This window comes from Coregonus lavaretus (genome assembly GCF_964263955.1).
Source record: "Coregonus lavaretus genome assembly, chromosome: 2".
Lineage (NCBI taxonomy): Eukaryota > Metazoa > Chordata > Actinopteri > Salmoniformes > Salmonidae > Coregonus > Coregonus lavaretus.
The window spans coordinates 86,575,840-86,591,336 of NC_139989.1; positions in this window are offsets into that span (position 1 = coordinate 86,575,840).

Genomic DNA, 15,497 nt, shown 5'->3' on the forward strand with positions numbered 1-15,497 from the left:
GAAGTGGGATGGTGGCCATGAGGCCATCAGAAAGCCTGGACGTGTGAGGGGGCTGAGTAGTGCCTTTGATGTCGAAATTGTATTTGTCGTCAGTGAAACAAAAAGTACTTTCAGAGTTTTTGTAGAATTAAGATAGACTTTATTACACAGATAATATAGCCGAGGTGGTCTGCAGAGCATCTAACTGTCCACCTCTCAGCTCTCAGTTTATGTACAGTTTCATCCTTACTCATTTTACATCCATTTTAGCCTAATCCCTCCCTGTTTGGTTCCTCCACCATTGTCTCCAGTTTTCACCTCTTGACCGCTCCGCCCACTTCCTTATTTTATAATAATGGCGGTATCTGACTTCTCTCCCTTCTAATTCAGTGTCTGGAAACAATAGTGGCGGGACCAAGGCCTGTCATGTAAAAATAACAGCCCTGTCCTGTAGAAATAACAGCCCTGTCCTGTAAAAATAACAGCCCTGTCATGTAAAAATAACAGCCCTGTCCTGTAGAAATAACAGTCCCTGTCATGTAAAAATAACAGCCCTGTCCTGTAAAAATAACAGCCCTGTCCTGTAGAAATAACAGCCCTGTCCTGTAGAAATAACAGCCCTGTCCTGTAAAAATAACAGCCCTGTCCTGTAGAAATAACAGCCCTGTCCTGTAAAAATAACAGCCCTGTCCTGTAGAAATAACAGCCCTGTCCTGTAAAAATAACAGCCCTGTCCTGTAGAAATAACAGCTCTGTCCTGTAAAAATAACAGCCCTGTCCTGTAAAAATAACAGCCCTGTCCTGTAGAAATAACAGCCCTGCCTGTAAAAATAACAGCCCTGTCCTGTAAAAATAGCAGAGCCATTTCCTGGCTCCATTCTGACCCCCTAATTGATTCCCATACCTATCAATCGGTACTTAAACATGGCTTAAACATGGCAGGTCCATAATCAATTTCTCAATCATATACAGTTCCCACACATAGCAGGCAGTTCTCACACATTACAGGCATTCTTCCAAGCCTATTCCTTCTGTACCACTCAGTCCCAACACCTGTCATGCTGTGATTAACCATGTTTAACTTATAGTCTGAACTATGTTTAGCCCCTGGCTCCGTTCCAGGAATATGCCTAAGGAGGGAGGCAAAGGGCAACAGTCTGGTTTCAGTCACTGATAAGGCAGGACAGCCATGGATTAGGGATGAGCGAGGAATTTGACCCAAAGTCAGATCAGATGAAGAGAGAAGAAACTTCCACGCCCACGAAGGTTCTAGCATCAGGCAGGGCCATGACTACACCAGCGAGAGGAACCAATGAAGTTCCTGCCTAGCAACAGAGATGTAACTATGTTTAACCCTGGCTCCGTGCTTGTCATGTTGTGATTAACTGTTTAACTTATAGTCTACTGAGTCTAAAAGGATTGAACTATAGTCTACTGAAAAATCCCCAATACCTTCCTGTTTTGGAGGGGGCTGTGTAGTGAGCCACGTTACAATTCCCACCATGTGGGTTAACCCTATTGCCATGTGTAGGGTGTTTGCGTTTCTCTCCAGCGACCCGGGTTCACTTCCCTGCCCCGCTGTTTGCTACAATATTAATATCATAGACTACCTGTTGAACAAAGAGACTCAATAGAATGAGATAAAGGATTTTAGGATAATATAAATAAGTATCAATTTAGAGTTGTCGTTTAGGTTCAGCCTTGTAGCTGCTTTTATCAATTGGCTGAAATGTAACAAATGACATGGCCTCCGAGTTGGGAGGTAACCAGGCCCAGTTTAAATCACCATGACAACCATTTCATTATTTCCCCAGTGCAGCAAGGGAATCTAGAGACTCAACCTTTGTACCCAATCACATAGGTTTACAGCAGCTCACAGTTGCAACTTCATTGCTAAGAAGTCAAACTGCTTTGGTTTAGATAAATACACAGGTCATAATATGTGTAGCAATCAGGGTTGGGCTCAATTCAGAATTTTGGAATTGACTCCCATTCAACTCATGAGGAAGATTAATCGTCATTGAGCAAATTTCAGGTCTGCTGAGCGCAAACTTGAATGTTGTGAAAATTCTGTACAACTTTCGGCACCCGTTTACTGTGAACACTGAGGCTGTCCCAGCTGGAAGTTACAGTTTTAACAGTGGCCAAGTATATTCATTTCTCTAGAAGCATACTGAAAGTCTGTTGTTAATTTGTTTACAGAGAAATAGCATTGTATTCGGTCAAACAACAGTTTGCTAAGTGCTGGTAGCAAGCTGCTAGGTCTGCTGTTAGAACCAGTAAAGGTCGCTTTACCACTCTTGGGTAGCGGAATAACTTTGGCTTCCCTCCAGGCCTGAGGACAAAGACTTTCCTCTAGGCTCAGATTAAATATATGACAGATAGGAGTGGCTATAGAGTCAGCTACCATCCTCAGTAGCTTCCCATCTAAGTTGTCAATGCCAGGAGGTTTTTCATTATTGATCGATAACAAAAACAATTCTACCTCTCCCACACTAACTTTGCAAAATGTAACCTTGCAATGCTTTTCTTTCCTTTGTTGTTTTCTTATGCATGAGTACTATGGCTCAGAGTACAGCCCTGAGTCGTGCCTGGCAATGCTACAGAATCCTTCTCTGATGCGCTCTGCCTACTAAATCTACTGCATAGTTAGTTTGGTATACTAAGTCTTGCATAGTTTGTTTTATTTCAGTATGTTGGACTGAAAGTGGCTAAAATTGTGTTGATTCCATCAGAATTCCCACAGTAGAGGCAAATGTTAATAGTGTTAACTTATCGGGAAAACTATAAAGTTGGAGAGAACATTGCTAATTGGCCACATCCCACAGGAATTTGAATTTGAGTAACAGAAAAGTCTAATTTAATTCAGTGCAATCAAAGATTATGGATACACTGACAAGATCCGTCTCTCTGCCCTCACAATGGGTGTTGTTGTCCACAAAACTCCCGCCTATCCTTTCTTTGGATTGGTTCCAACCGCCGTGTCTTTGTGAGATGCAGAGAAGGTGAACAGATGATCTCCGCATGTGTGGTTCCGACCGTGAAGCATGGAGGAGGAGGTGTGATGGTGTGGGGGTGCTTTGCTAGTGACACTGTCTGTGATTTATTTAGAATTCAAGGCACACTTAACCAGCATGGCTACCACAGCATTCTGCAGCGATACGCCATCCCATCTGGTTTGGGCTTAGTGGGACTATCATTTGTTTTTCAACAGGACAATGACGCAACACACCTCCAGGCTGTGTAGGGCTATTTGACCAAGAAGGAGAGTGATTGAGTGCTGCATCAGATGACCTGGCCTCCACAATCACCCGACCTCAACCCATTTGAGATGGTTTGGACCGCAGAGTGAAGGAAAAGCAGCCAACAAGTGCTCAGCATATGTGAGAACTGCTTCAAGACTGTTGGAAAAGCATTCCAGGTGAAGCTGGTTGAGAGAATGCCAAGAGTGTGTAAAGCTGTCATCAAGGCAAAGGGTGGCTAAAATATGAAATATATTTTGATTTGTTGAACACGTTTTTGGTTACTACATGATTCCATATGTGTTATTTCATAATTTTGATGTCTTCACCATTATTCTACAATGTAGAAAATAGTAAAAATAAAGAAAAACCCTTGAATGAGTAGGTGTGTCCAAACTTTTGACTGGTACTGTCTATAACAACATGTTTGATGTTTTATTTACAAGATGCATGTTTATATAGACGACACCTAAAATGGAATTGAAGAGGCATTTACATTTAATTGAATTTCACTGTATTAAATTATATTTCCTTTCATTGAAATTAAATTCAAATTCAAGAATTGAATTGGAATTGAGCCCAACCCTGATCTCAACATCTGGAAAATACATATTTTCAACGTATTTTAGCACCAGGCCTGCCTGTGAGGAGCTGGCACTGAACTAGACAGACACTGAGCTTAAGAGATTTAGAGACACATGAGGTGCTGAAAGTAGGGGTGCTGAAGGTGCTGCCTGATAAACCCCAAATTTTTTGTGGGGGATACATTTTCGTGAACTAGGCCTTTATTACTACACTAGTCCCGTGTAACTCAGTTGGTAGAGTATGGCGCTTGCAACGCCAGGGTTGTGGGTTCGATTCCCACGGGGGACCAGTATGAAGAAAAAAAAAGTTATGCACTAACTGTAAGTCGCTCTGGATAAGAGCGTCTGTTAAATGACTAAAATGTAAATGTAATATGGCGATGCTCTCTGCTGGTGCCAATAAGATAGGCTATACTAATCAATTCAGTTGAGAATTTTGATAACTATAAACGACAGATGTATAGATTAGTCTTTACAGCAATAGTCATTAGCTTTCCAAACTATGATGAAATATTGCAATATGCCTGGCTGGGCCTCTCTGCTTGTCGCTGACAGTCACAACTCAACAATCTATGTGGTATTTGCATAGACATTGAAAACCAGGGTATTTGCTGCCCAAACTGCGGGCTCTTTCGACTGTAGGCAATCCACAGCTTATTTATTTTTTAAAGAAGCCAATGATCCTCTGTGGCCAAATAATGCTTTCTTGTGTAGTAGCCTATTTTGAATGATTGTATTTATTTCCATATAGATAAGAGCAGGCTAATTAGGCTATATCATTTTGGCAATTTAATTCCATTGACTTTAGGGGAAAGCTAGCTTATGGACGGGCCGCCATTTTGGCTATTTAATTCCATTGACTTTAGGGGAAAGCTAGCTTATGGACGGGCCGCCTATGTCTGTAGAGCACTTGTGATGGAGTTTTCAAAACAAATGGCCCCTGGATTGATACAAATAGTCATGATTCTGCCAGGTAGGCACAGGCTACTTTGTATTTACCTTTTAATTGCATTTCCATCTAGCCGAAGACGGTTAGGCTGTCATTATCATCGCTAACACCTACACAAAGTGGTAGACCTAGGCTATAGGCCCTACACGCACTGCACACACACACACACAGACAGGGGCATTCCGTGGTAGACCTAGGCTATAGGCCCTACACACACTGCACACACACACACAGACAGGGGCATTCCGTGGTAGACCTAGGCTATAGGCCCTACACGCACTGCACACACACACACACAGACAGGGGCATTCCGTGGTAGACCTAGGCTATAGGCCCTACACACACACACACAGACAGGGGCATTCCGTGGTAGACCTAGGCTATAGGCCCTACACACACACACACAGACAGGGGCATTCCGTGGTAGACCTAGGCTATAGGCCCTACACACACTGCACACACACACACACAGACAGGGGCATTCCGTGGTAGACCTAGGCTATAGGCCCTACACGCACTGCACACACACACACACACAGACAGGGGCATTCCGTGGTAGACCTAGGCTATAGGCCCTACACACACACACACACACACACACACAGACAGGGGCATTCCGTGGTAGACCTCGGCTATAGGCCCTACACGCACTGCACACACACACACACACACAGACAGGGGCATTCCGTGACATTGTTTCCTCTTCAGGAAGTAGGTTTATTTTCGGTCAATTGCACATTACTATTTGAATAAATCAGGATGATAAAACATTAAAAGCTAATTGTGAACCAAAAACTAATGTGAACAGGTAAAATATTTTCACTGGCTACCTTGTGATCAATTTAAAATGTGTGTCGCACTGCCAAGTCAAACGATCACAGTATCGAACCCTGCATTTACCCTCCACTCCTAGGACAGACCAGAGCCTTAGATATGCAGTTTTACAAACTGTTGTTAGTTTTGTAAGCATTACATGGCAAAGTAGCCAGAAGGTTGTGGATTCGCAGGCCACCGTGGACAAGGGTAGGGGTGAAAAGATATCCATTATAATAAAAACACTGCATGAGTCTATCATCTTATTTGAGGTCCGAGAAAAAAAATTGCCTTTTAAGGCAATTCATGCAATTCTACGTCATTTTACATGATATTTTTTGATACCACAGCAGAGCATGACAACGAATGAGCTCATGCTGCAGCACCTGATACATCTTGATATCTATACAGGCTATTGTTAAAAAAAGAGGATAGTCTAAGTATGGAACAGTGCTAAAGCTGTCCATCAACTGGAAACATGGAGCGCAACAGTGGCGCAGTGGTCTAAGGCACTGCATCGCAGTGCTAGCTGTGCCACTAGAGATCCTGGTTCGGGTCCAGGCTCTGTCGCAGCCGGCCGCGACTGGGAGACATGGGCGGCGCACAATTGGTCCAGCGTCATCCAAGGTAGGGGAGGGTTTGGCCGGCAGGGATGTGGGATGTTTCCCACGGGGGCCAGTATGAAAAAAAACCACAAAGAACATGTATGCATTCACTAACTGTAAGTCGCTCTGGATAAGAGCGTCTGCTAAATGACTCAAATGTAAACAGAACCAGTTACAACTGAAGTATCTGATCATCAATGAATTCCAGAAAAAGTTATTCATTTTTCAACACAGCAGCCGCAAATCATCAGGTGGGCAAATGTGCACTTGTAAATTATTTTTGGGGAAACTATCATTTTCTAATGTATTCTATTTCATTCCATGATATTGTTGTTACAAAATAGATTTGTGTTGACTGTGATTAGGGCATGGGAATACACTAGCCTCTGCTAGGCTAAATTAACAAACTAGGCATTTATAACTCACCACATGATCCTCAAACCAAAGACTGGCCAAACTAGTGTTTCTAAAAAGTAAATTCAAAGGCACTGTATAGCTTAATAAGGCATGCATTTTATACAGCCTAAATGCTCAAGGTATAGGCATGTTGTTGAAGTGCTGTTGTTCATGTGTTGTTGAAATGCTGAATGCTCCTGCCAGCATGCAGCATGTGACCAATGCTACATGCCATGACTAGGTGGCTACCACCCGGTTCCTCAACCCTGCACCTTAGAGGCTGCCGCCCGATATACACAGACATGGAATCACTGGCCACATTAATAATGGAACACTACCACCCGGTTCCTCAACCCTGCACCTTAGAGGCTGCCGCCCGATATACACAGACATGGAATCACTGGCCACATTAATAATGGAACACTACCAGCCGGTTCCTCAACCCTGCACCTTAGAGGCTGCCGCCCGATATACACAGACATGGAATCACTGGCCACATTAATAATGGAACACTACCACCCGGTTCCTCAACCCTGCACCTTAGAGGCTGCCGCCCGATATACACAGACATGGAATCACTGGCCACATTAATAATGGAACACTACCAGCCGGTTCCTCAACCCTGCACCTTAGAGGCTGCCGCCCGATATACACAGACATGGAATCACTGGCCACATTAATAATGGAACACTACCAGCCGGTTCCTCAACCCTGCACCTTAGAGGCTGCCGCCCGATATACACAGACATGGAATCACTGGCCACATTAATAATGGAACACTACCAGCCGGTTCCTCAACCCTGCACCTTAGAGGCTGCCGCCCGATATACACAGACATGGAATCACTGGCCACATTAATAATGGAACACTACCACCCGGTTCCTCAACCCTGCACCTTAGAGGCTGCCGCCCGATATACACAGACATGGAATCACTGGCCACATTAATAATGGAACACTAACCGGTTCCTCAACCCTGCACCTTAGAGGCTGCCGCCCGATATACACAGACATGGAATCACTGGCCACATTAATAATGGAACACTACCAGCCGGTTCCTCAACCCTGCACCTTAGAGGCTGCCGCCCGATATACACAGACATGGAATCACTGGCCACATTAATAATGGAACACTAACCGGTTCCTCAACCCTGCACCTTAGAGGCTGCCGCCCGATATACACAGACATGGAATCACTGGCCACATTAATAATGGAACACTACCAGCCGGTTCCTCAACCCTGCACCTTAGAGGCTGCCGCCCGATATACACAGACATGGAATCACTGGCCACATTAATAATGGAACACTACCACCCGGTTCCTCAACCCTGCACCTTAGAGGCTGCCGCCCGATATACACAGACATGGAATCACTGGCCACATTAATAATGGAACACTACCACCCGGTTCCTCAACCCTGCACCTTAGAGGCTGCCGCCCGATATACACAGACATGGAATCACTGGCCACATTAATAATGGAACACTACCACCCGGTTCCTCAACCCTGCACCTTAGAGGCTGCCGCCCGATATACACAGACATGGAATCACTGGCGACATTAATAATGGAACACTACCAGCCGGTTCCTCAACCCTGCACCTTAGAGGCTGCCGCCCGATATACACAGACATGGAATCACTGGCCACATTAATAATGGAACACTACCAGCCGGTTCCTCAACCCTGCACCTTAGAGGCTGCCGCCCGATATACACAGACATGGAATCACTGGCCACATTAATAATGGAACACTAACCGGTTCCTCAACCCTGCACCTTAGAGGCTGCCGCCCGATATACACAGACATGGAATCACTGGCCACATTAATAATGGAACACTACCAGCCGGTTCCTCAACCCTGCACCTTAGAGGCTGCCGCCCGATATACACAGACATGGAATCACTGGCCACATTAATAATGGAACACTACCAGCCGGTTCCTCAACCCTGCACCTTAGAGGCTGCCGCCCGATATACACAGACATGGAATCACTGGCCACATTAATAATGGAACACTACCAGCCGGTTCCTCAACCCTGCACCTTAGAGGCTGCCGCCCGATATACACAGACATGGAATCACTGGCCACATTAATAATGGAACACTAACCGGTTCCTCAACCCTACACCTTAGAGGCTGCCGCCCGATATACACAGACATGGAATCACTGGCCACATTAATAATGGAACACTACCAGCCGGTTCCTCAACCCTGCACCTTAGAGGCTGCCGCCCGATATACACAGACATGGAATCACTGGCCACATTAATAATGGAACACTACCAGCCGGTTCCTCAACCCTGCACCTTAGAGGCTGCCGCCCGATATACACAGACATGGAATCACTGGCCACATTAATAATGGAACACTACCAGCCGGTTCCTCAACCCTGCACCTTAGAGGCTGCCGCCCGATATACACAGACATGGAATCACTGGCCACATTAATAATGGAACACTACCAGCCGGTTCCTCAACCCTGCACCTTAGAGGCTGCCGCCCGATATACACAGACATGGAATCACTGGCCACATTAATAATGGAACACTACCACCCGGTTCCTCAACCCTGCACCTTAGAGGCTGCCGCCCGATATACACAGACATGGAATCACTGGCCACATTAATAATGGAACACTAACCACTTTAATAATGTTTACATACTGCTTTACTCATCTCATATGTATATACTGTCATCTATTCTACTGTATCTTAGTCTATGCCACTCCGACATTGCTCGTCCTAATATTTATGTATTTCTTAATTCCATTCTTCTACTTTTAGATTAGTGTGTACTGTTGTGAATTGTTAAATACTACTGCACTGTTGGAGCTAGAAATACATGCATTTCGCTGCACTCGCAATAACATCTGCTAAATATGTGTATGTGACCAATACAATTTCATTTTATTTTGATTTGAAATGCTTCACAATTGATTTCTTAAATGGCAGGCTATAGCCTTGGAATAATAATAATAATAATACAGCCTAAATAATTCATGTTCGTTCCTTAGGCTACCTGGCTTGCTCCTGACTCATTTAGAGTTAGTATGTTGTTTAACAGCCGGTTGAAATGTCGAACATCAATTGATGGTGACAGAATCACACATTGCTTAAGCAAAGTCAATTTTGTTTATCCTGTAAAATGTTGTGCAGCCTCTGAATATCATAGACAAATCAAAGATGTCCAATATGCATCGGTCACATCTTTCGCCTGCATTTTACAGCTTGTTTCTGGCATATAGATCGCTTTATATAATGAGCCATTTTCTTTAACAAAAGCCACAATACACTCACATACCCCCTCAATTAGAGCCCTGGTTTTAACTTAAGAAAATGGCTGATTATATAAAGTTCACTTTAACCAAGTTCTTCACTGACACTGAGATATTTAAGGAGTGCATGGTGATTAGGGTTGAATAGCGGGAACCGGGTTACCGAGATCTACCGTTCAAACCCACTACTGTTCAAACCCACAAACCGGTCGATTATAATACATTGTTTATATTAACAGCAAAATGTAAAATGGAACTGTTAAATTATATGCAATGTCTAAATCTGGCTTATCGACGGCCTTTTCTCTGCTATCTGCATGATCAATCATCAACCCTCCGGGTGGGGACAGAGCACCTCTCAGGATGGAGCGCAGGACAATGCATGTAGACCTACCATCTCATCATGGTAACTGTTGCTACGGTAACATAAGGACAGAATGCGAGTCTAATTTACACATCTACATCTGGTTTCGGGTGGGGGGCACATTTTTTATTGTAAAGATACTTATATTTTTATTTATTGCAACTGCGAGAGAGTGCTGGCATGTGCATTGATTTAAAGCAACGATATTCAGCCTATCACTTGAATATCGTTGCTTTAAATCAATGCACATGCCAGCACTCTCTCGCAGTCTTTCTCTGAAAAATATAAATGCAACAGCAAACAATTTCAAAGATTTTACTGAGTTACGGTTCATATAAGGAAATCAGCCAACTGAATTAAATGCATTATACACCCCCGGGAATAATATGATACTTTTAAAACTTTTTCTGACAAGTGACCACTTAGAAATGTTCATTTTCACGTTTTAATCAATTATTTTGAAAGTTTGGGAATGATGTGTACTAACTCTATAGCAGTCAGGAGCAAGCCAGAAAGCGGCCGTGCGTTTGGACAATGAATAGACACTGCAGGAAATAAAACCAAATAAAACCATCTGTCTAGCAAATTTCTCCTATTTGTCTGCCTCTTCAGTCCAGGGTGCATTGCATGGTGCCGTTGCCAGAGATATTAGAGAAAACAGATAGGAATCACATTGGGCAATGCACGTCGGAGAGTATAACGCTCCACCCCCAGCAGACTGTCGACCAATCCCGTTGAAGTTGTCATGCAGCGTCACGCGGTTGCTAAACTAATCGTCGCGCAATCTCTTCTCAAAGTCAGGGTATGAGTCGAGAAACGTGCCTATTTTCCTCGAAAGTACATAATGTGACGATTCCAAAGCTATACAATATTACAGATATAAAGAGATCAATTATATCATAACTCGGAAAAGATTCGTAATGTTGTACCTTGTTGACGAAATTCGTGCTAATTATTATTTTTTTAGCTAGCACTCAATTGCCTCCCATTCACTCCTTGAAGGAGAGCTCTCCTTGTCCCAGAATCGCCCAGAATGCACCGCGCGGCCCATGGACGTAGCATGGGCAATGTACACAATGGGCGTTACCAGGAGACCAATGTAGTTTCCCATCTCCTCAAAAGTATCTCTGCCGTTGTGAACGTCAGACTCCACTCTGTGAGGCACATCGATCTGCAGGTTGAACATGGTGAGATTGTAGACCCCTAAATTGATTGTGCAGTTTGTTTAGGCGATTTTACAGCTAACTAGCTACTTCACATGCTGATATTGTCTCTGGTATTAATGTGTGTAGCTACGTTTGCTTGCTTGTTTGGCGCGGCGGTCCTTCGTGGGCAAATTTAGTCATCAAATTTGTCATCAAAGTCTGGCATTCTCTGGATATATGGTGCTTTCAAGACAACTGGGAACTCAGAAAAAAACAAGGTCGAATCATGACGTTAGTGACTTTCAGGTCGGAGCTCTAGAAAGAGGCCCAAGTTCCCGACTTAGAATTACAAGTTGAATGACCGTTCAAAACGTATTTTCCCAGTCGGAGCTCGTTTTTTTCAGAGTTCCCAGTTGTCTCGACCTCACTGAAGTCTGAGATTTCCAAGTTCCGAGTTTCCAGTTGTTTTGAAAGCGACAGAAGTCATGCTGGATTGACTGCATGGCCAATGTTGAAAGTTTATCCTTTTAAGCTTGGAAAAGAGACCCTTAAACCCAGACTTGGACCACACATCCACTCCACTGAATAGCAGGCTAGTGATCACTTTGCAATGCTTGCAGTTAGCCACTGATTCCTTCCAAACCACTCGTTGTTGAATTTGCGATTTCCAACTTGTTGTGTAATGTTTATGTCCAATGGCCGATGAGCACTGATACGTTTTATCTATAATTTCCCTCCATAATTTCTCTTCATGTGAAAAAGTTTGAAAAGGATTTGCCAGTAGATTGTCGACTTGATTCATGATGATGACTGCTAGCTTCCTAGTATGATGTTGATAGGATCAGTCCAATCAAAGCTACTGTAGATATAACGTGATTTGACGTCATTTTATCTGTGGCCAATGACCTTGAGCCTTCTGGGATGGGCACTTCTAATGTAATTCTATGGGAGCACCCAAGGAGCTTGAATTTTCGAGCTCTCCCCTTAGATTTTATGGTGACATAGAGTCTCCATGAGTGACAGAACACTGAGCCAATCACGGCGCAACTAGAGAACATTACCAACCCTATACTCTGTATTTTCCGCTGGCTGCCCAACCACCACAGAAAGCACTGAGCTAGGCTGAAACACCTGCATTTTGGAGCTGCCTTACTCAAGAAAGCAAAAAAGAGACCATGTTTGTATGCGGCTTTATTAACTCAATGATTAAAAAAATTTTTTTTACATTGTTTGCAAACTGATATCTGACACGTGTTAATGCAAAAATAACAAGCAAAACAGGCTATTTTTTTTAAAGCTAAACTGGTGGGGCTCAAAACAGCTCTGCCCCACCTGCCCTGAATGAAGGGGCGCCTCTGAGCAGTGTGATTTTGAAATAATGTTTAACTCTCTGCAGGTTGTCGCTCTGTGCAGTCGAAGAGGAAGGCTGTGCTTCTCTGGTCTCAGCTCTGAAGTCAAACCCCTCACACCTGAGAGAGCTGGACCTGAGCTACAATCACCCAGGAGACTCAGGAGTCAGACTGCTCTCTGTTGGACTGGAGGATCCACACTGGAGACTGGAGAAACTCAAGCATGTAGAGGGTTTGTGTCAATCTGTGTTGATGATTGACTTACTGTAATAGAGCTTGAGACCACCTGAGTTGAGGGACAAGGACTGGATTGATCAGAGTAGACCACCTGAGTGGAGGGACAAGGACTGGATTGATCACAGTAGAATAGCGCTACCACCATCTTTGCATTAACCAGTATGGGCCGGCATCAGAGGTCTGAACACACCAACACACAACCACCTGAGGAAAACATGGTAATACTTTATTACAATCAAGTTCATAGGATAATGTGGATAAGATGTGAGGTGACCTACAAAATGGATGTAGTCTATGACTCAACCTGAGCATCAGTAGGCTATGTGATTCAACCTGAGCATCAGTAGGCTGTGTGATTCAACCTGAGCATCAGTAGGCTATGTGATTCAACCTGAGCATCAGTAGGCTATGTGATCAACCTGAGCATCAGTAGGCTATGTGATCAACCTGAGCATCAGTAGGCTATGTGATCAACCTGAGCATCAGTAGGCTATGTGATTCAACCTGAGCATCAGTAGGCTATGTGATTCAACCTGAACATCAGTAGGCTATGTGATCAACCTGAGTATCAGTAGGCTATGTGATTCATCAGTAGGCTACGTGATCAACCTGAGTATCAATAGGCTATGTGATTCATCAGTAGGCTATGTGATTCAACCTGAGCATCAGTAGTCTATGTGATTCAACCTGAGCATCAGTAGGCTATGTGATTCAACCTGAGCATCAGTAGGCTATGTGATTCAACCTGAGCATGAGTAGGCTATGTGATTCAACCTGAGCATGAGTAGGCTATGTGATTCAACCTGAGCATCAGTAGGCTATGTGATCAACCTGAGCATCAGTAGGCTATGTGATCAACCTGAGCATCAGTAGGCTATGTGATCAACCTGAGCATCAGTAGGCTATGTGATTCAACCTGAGCATCAGTAGGCTATGTGATTCAACCTGAGCATCAGTAGGCTATGTGATCAACCTGAGTATCAGTAGGCTATGTGATTCATCGGTAGGCTATGTGATTCAACCTGAGTATCAGTAGGCTGTGTGATTCAACCTGAGCATCAGTAGGCTATGTGATTCAACCTGAGCATCAGTAGGCTATGTGATTCAACCTGAGCATCAGTAGGCTATGTGATTCAACCTGAGCATCAGTAGGCTATGTGATTCAACCTGAGCATGAGTAGGCTATGTGATTCAACCTGAGTATCAGTAGGCTATGTGATCAACCTGAGCATCAGTAGGCTATGTGATCAACCTGAGCATCAGTAGGCTATGTGATCAACCTGAGCATCAGTAGGCTATGTGATCAACCTGAGCATCAGTAGGCTATGTGATTCAACCTGAGCATCAGTAGGCTATGTGATTCAACCTGAGCATCAGTAGGCTATGTGATCAACCTGAGTATCAGTAGGCTATGTGATTCATCAGTAGGCTATGTGATCAACCTGAGTATCAGTAGGCTATGTGATTCATCAGTAGGCTATGTGATTCAACCTGAGCATCAGTAGGCTATGTGATTCAACCTGAGCATCAGTAGGCTATGTGATTCAACCTGAGCATCAGTAGGCTATGTGATTCAACCTGAGCATGAGTAGGCTATGTGATTCAACCTGAGCATGAGTAGGCTATGTGATTCAACCTGAGCATCAGTAGGCTATGTGATCAACCTGAGCATCAGTAGGCTATGTGATCAACCTGAGCATCAGTAGGCTATGTGATCAACCTGAGCATCAGTAGGCTATGTGATTCAACCTGAGCATCAGTAGGCTATGTGATTCAACCTGAGCATCAGTAGGCTATGTGATCAACCTGAGTATCAGTAGGCTATGTGATTCATCAGTAGGCTATGTGATCAACCTGAGTATCAGTAGGCTATGTGATTCATCAGTAGGCTATGTGATTCAACCTGAGCATCAGTAGGCTATGTGATTCATCCTGAGCATCAGTAGGCTTTGTGATTCAACCTGAGCATCAGTAGGCTATGTGATTCAACCTGAGTATCAGTAGGCTATGTGATTCATCCTGAGCATCAGTAGGCTATGTGATTCAACCTGAGTATCAGTAGGCTATGTGATTCAACCTGAGCATCAGTAGGCTATGTGATTCAACCTGAGCATCAGTAGGCTATGTGATTCATCCTGAGCATCAGTAGGCTATGTGATTCAACCTGAGTATCAGTAGGCTATGTGATTCAACCTGAGCATCAGTAGGCTATGTGATTCAACCTGAGTATCAGTAGGCTATGTGATTCATCCTGAGCATCAGTAGGCTATGTGATTCAACCTGAGCATCAGTAGGCAATGTGATTCAACCTGAGCTTCAGTAGGCTATGTGATTCAACCTGAGCATCAGTAGGCTATGTGATTCAACCTGAGCATCAGTAGGAATAAACAAGCTCTGTGTTATAATGAAAGGCTTTGATCGTCATTACGCACTAGAAGGTGACACACTGCACAAAAGTGATACTCTGCAAACGTGAATTCCTGCTAACAGGGAACATTAGCCCAATACACATGGTCAAAGACGCACATCATAGTGATACAGTCATATAGGACCCAGCCCA